We start from the raw sequence: 4,482 nt of genomic DNA, 5'->3' as shown, positions 1-4,482 counted from the left end.
GTTACTTTCCATCTCTGTCTGTCTGTCTGTCTGTCTGCCTGTCTCCGGAGAGAATGAGGAGGAGGGAAAGGAAGAGGGAGAGGAGGCAGAAGAGGAGGAAGTGGTGGAGGAAGAGGAGGAAGAAGAGGAAGAGGAGGAGGAGGAGTAGAAGAAAGAGGAGTAGGAGTAGATGGAGGAGGAGGAGGAAAACGAGGGAGATGAGGAGGAGCAGGAGGAGAACGAGAAGGAGGAGGACCAAGAGGAGGAGGAGGAGGAGGAGTGGGAGGAAAAAAAGGAGAAGAAGAAGAAGAGGTAAAGTGGAAGAGAAGGAGGAAGAGGAATAGAAGAAGGATGAAAAGAAGAAGAAAAATAAGAATAAGAATAAGAAGACGAAGAAGGAGGGAAAGGAGGAGGAGGAGGAGGAGGAGGAGGAGGAGGAGGAGGAGGAGGAGGAGGAGGAGGAGGAGGAGGAGGAGGAGGAGGAGGAGGAGGAGGAGGAGGAGGAGGAGGAGGAGGAGGAGGAGGAGGAGGGGGAGGAGGAGGAAGAGGAGGACCCAACTCCCCTCCACCCCTTCCCTCCTCCTCTCTCCCCTAGTTTGCTTTAGGAATGAAAGGAAAGGGTAAATTTTGCGGGCCACGGTTCCGTCCTTCTCAGAAGCGGCGGTGATAAATTCGCACTGTCAGCGAGTGGTTCTGACAATTCAATTTGCAAACGGCTACAGCTGGCCGGCAAACATACACAGACGGGGAGGGTCTATGGAGCGACGTCCCCCCCCCCCTCTCTCTCTCTCTCTCTCTCTCTCTCTCTCTCTCTCTCTCTCTCTCTCTCTCTCTCTCTCTCTCTCTCTCTCTCTCTCTCTCTCTCTCTCTCTCTCTCTCTCTCTCTCTCTCTTGCTCTCGCTCTCTGGTACAGGAGGGGGAGCAGGGGGAAGGGGAGGGTAGGAGAAGAAGAGGGGGAAGAGGAGATAGAATAGGAGGAGAAAAAGAAGTAAAAGAAGAAAAAAGAGGGAGAAAGAGGATGAGGAGGAGGAGGAGGAAAAAGAAAAGTAGGAGGTAGAAAAAGGGAAGAAGAGGAGGAGGAGGTATTGAAGGAGGAGGAAGAATAGGCTGGAGGAGGCTTATCCACATAGCCCATGTTTCGCTAAGGGATTTGATACGCGTTACGGACTGAACACAGGCAATCGCCTCGTCCCCCTCCCGCCATCTTTTTATTTCGCTTCCTCTGTGAAGTTATCTTTGTGACATCGAAAGGGAGGAGGGTGATAGGAGGGAGGGAGGGAGGGGTGGGGAGGAGAGGGGAGACAGAAAATGAAAATGAGTTTATATCTATCTTTCCGCGAGGCCTTTAAGATCCCTGCATTCATGGCTGGAATTTAGTGGAACATTCTTGCAGAGTCGGAGCGCTGTAACTCTTTTAGATGGGGAGGAGGGGGGAGGAGGCAGGGAGGGAGAGAAAAAAGATATGAGAGAGAGAGAGAGAGAGAGAGAGAGAGAGAGAGAGAGAGAGAGAGAGAGAGAGAGAGAGAGAGAGAGAGAGAGAGAGAGAGAGAGAGAGAGAGAGAGAGAATGAGACAGACTGTATAATAAAAGAGAAAAGAAAAAAAAATGCGAAAGGAAAAGAAAGACGAAATATCCAAACAAACAGGAGCATCACATCACCCTTCTTCTCTCGGGATGCTTTGAACTCACCTTCAGCTCTTCGCCCTCGTACCCCCTCCCCTTCCCAACCCTCCCCACCCCCCCGAACTCCCCCCACCCCGAGGAGAGCCCCCGGGGGCGTCTCCAGCATCACGTCACTTGGCTCAGACCTACGAGATAACGGTCTTCTCACGAACCACTTTATAGCCTCGCCGCCAAGAACCGAAGTTTAGCTACTCCGAAGACGCTCGTGAACCTTGTGAATGGGGATGCTTCGAGGAGGTTCTTTATCTTGAGTGGAGTAGATGAAAGATTATCAGTAATAAAGATAATGGCATTAACCGGTAAACTGATTGCTTATAGGTAGCGTTTCTTTTTTTTTGGGTCGTTTTTTCTTTGTACTTATTTTTTATTTACTTTCTTTAGCTTAACTGCGACTACTTTTTTTAATTATAATTTCTGTTTATTATAATCTATAACCTTGCTATTTTGTTTTTGTTATCTTTCCTTTTCTGTCACCAAAACTATTTGATGACTTTTCTTCCTCTAATTCCCTCTTTTTTTTATCAGAACAACAACTACTACTACAACTACTACTATCGCTGGTGCTGTTATTGCTATTCCAACCAAAATTCTTACTTCTACTACAATTTCTAACACTTCCACCACTTCTACGACAACTCTTGATGTTTCTTCTTTTCACTATCCTCTTCCTACTTCTCCGTCTCTTTCCCCTCTCTTCCCTCTCGTCATTCGTCTCCCTCGACAATTAATCCAGACTGTCGTGACGTCATACCTCTCCTGGAGTTCCCAGAAGACGAGCGAAAAGTTCCCTAACCAAATCGTACTTTACATGGCGCGCTGCGGAGAATGAGTGCGAAAGAGAGAGAGAGAGAGAGAGAGAGAGAGAGAGAGAGAGAGAGAGAGAGAGAGAGAGAGAGAGAGAGAGAGAGAGAGAGAGAGAGAGAGAGAGAGAGAGAGAGAGAGAGAGAGAGAGAGAGAGAGAGAGAGAGAGAGAGAGAAGAGAGAGTGAGAGAGGAGAGAGAAGAGAGAGGAGAGAGGGAGAGGGGGAGGCAGAGCTAGAGAGAGAGAGAGAGAGAAGAGAGAGAGAGAGAGAGAGAGAGAGAAGAGAGAGAGTGAGATGAGGAGAGAGAGAGAGAGAGAGAGAGAGGGAGAGAGAGAGGAGAGAGAGAGTGAGAGGTATGAGAGAGAGAGAGAGGAGAGAGAGGAGAGAGAGAAAGAGAGAGAGAGAGAGAGAGAGAAAGAGGAGAGAGAGAGAGATAGAGAGAAAGAGTGAGTGAGAGAGAGAGAGAGAGGAGTGAGAATGAGAGAGAGAGAGAGAGAGAGAGAGAGAGAGAGAGAGAGAGAGAGAGAGAGAGAGAGAGAGAGAGAGAGAGAGAGAGAGAGAGAGAGAGAGAGAGAGAGAGAGAAGGGCATCTTGCAAGCTATCCCATGTAATGTTTTTTTGCAGTCTGGAGGGCCAATGGAGCTTTTACGCGAGGAAAGATACTCTGCGGCTTGTTGTGTGTTTGGTGTATTGCGGTTATTGGCACTTCGACTGACATGCAGGAAAGCAGTTGTTTTCTTCTTGATTTGTGTGTGACTGAAAGTAATATACAAAAATACACATACACACACACACACACACAGAGGGAGGTTGTGAGGGAAGTAGCTAGGTAGATATGTAGATAAGTAGGTGGGGTGGGTAGGTGTGTAGGTAGGTGGGTGGGTGGGTAGGTAGGTAAGTAAGTAAGTAAGTAAGTAAGTAAGTAAGTAAGTAAGTAAGTAAGTAAGTAAGTAAGTAAGTAAGTAAGTAAGTAAGTAAGTAAGTAAGTAAGTAGAAAAAGAGAAAGAGAGGGAGAGAGAAGAAAATGCCAAGCCCAATACATGGCCAAACGAATCTCATGAACAAACGCATACGCATTCACTGTCCCAGACTTCACTTCAATAGAGTAAAATCACACTTCCTCCACTCCCCCGGGCAAGGCAAAGGCGGACTCATAACTTACCTCACCTTGGGGACAGGCCGGTATTGTGAAATGACAGTTTCTCTCTCGGTGAGGGAACGCAATATTAACACGAGAAAAAAATATTAATTCCAAACCTAATATCATAAAACGCCGCTTCATCCTTGCGATAAGATCAAATGAGACAATCGAATGTGAGTTTTGAAATTCGTATGCAATCCGCAATCGTTGCTCAATGCTACTCTACCTACGCAACGATTCGCCTCTGACGCACATGCGAGACACTTCCGACCTCGTTACACCATACATACCGATCAGAGCTGGAACCTCACCATGTAGGCGTATGTGGCAAGAGAAAATAAGGTGATTTCTGTAACTTTCTGTGACTCTTGAGCGTTTGGATCATTGAATTACTTCTCTTTTCCATTTTTCTTCTGGTAGGTCCGCCATGATGTTCGAAGCGTTTGTTTACATATTAAAGCGTGGTTCTTGTGCTGTTTTTTGGGGTTACACTGTTCTCTAGTTTATTATTTCTAATATTTTTTTGGTAAATAAAAATAGTAATATAAAATTACACTAACTTTACTTACACCTTTCAACCAACTCCTTCTCAAGGTCCACAAAGCTTTATATTCAAGACCCCTCGTGTTATTGCGGCGGCGCGGCGTAGCTCTCCGGTGTTGCTTTCCGGCCGTTTGGACCAAATAAAGATCTACGGTCCCCAGACGGACGTATTGCATATTAGCCACCTCAGTATAGTAGCTACAGTGGTGTGGGTAAGTTGGTCACTTGCTTTTGGCTTGTACAGCAGTTTCCATGACGAGTGAACGTGGGGATGACTGGTTAGATTTCTCGAGGTAGGAAAGTGACTCGTTTAACTTTCTCTTCGGGCAAATTT

General features: G+C 46.7%; 1 protein-coding gene across 2 annotated transcripts in view; it reads right to left on the bottom strand.

Moving 5' to 3' along the window:
• LOC122248799 (uncharacterized) overlaps nt 1-4,482 on the bottom strand; it is a 213,426-nt gene that overhangs the window by 124,310 nt on the left and 84,634 nt on the right. The window lies entirely within an intron of this gene.

This window comes from Penaeus japonicus, unplaced genomic scaffold (genome assembly GCF_977035675.1).
Source record: "Penaeus japonicus unplaced genomic scaffold, GWHDUDI00000001_assembly GWHDUDI00000001, whole genome shotgun sequence".
In the NCBI taxonomy this organism is placed as follows: Eukaryota; Metazoa; Arthropoda; class Malacostraca; order Decapoda; family Penaeidae; genus Penaeus; species Penaeus japonicus.
Note: the sequence above shows the minus strand (reverse complement) of the source record. Positions and strands in the feature narration are given on the sequence as shown.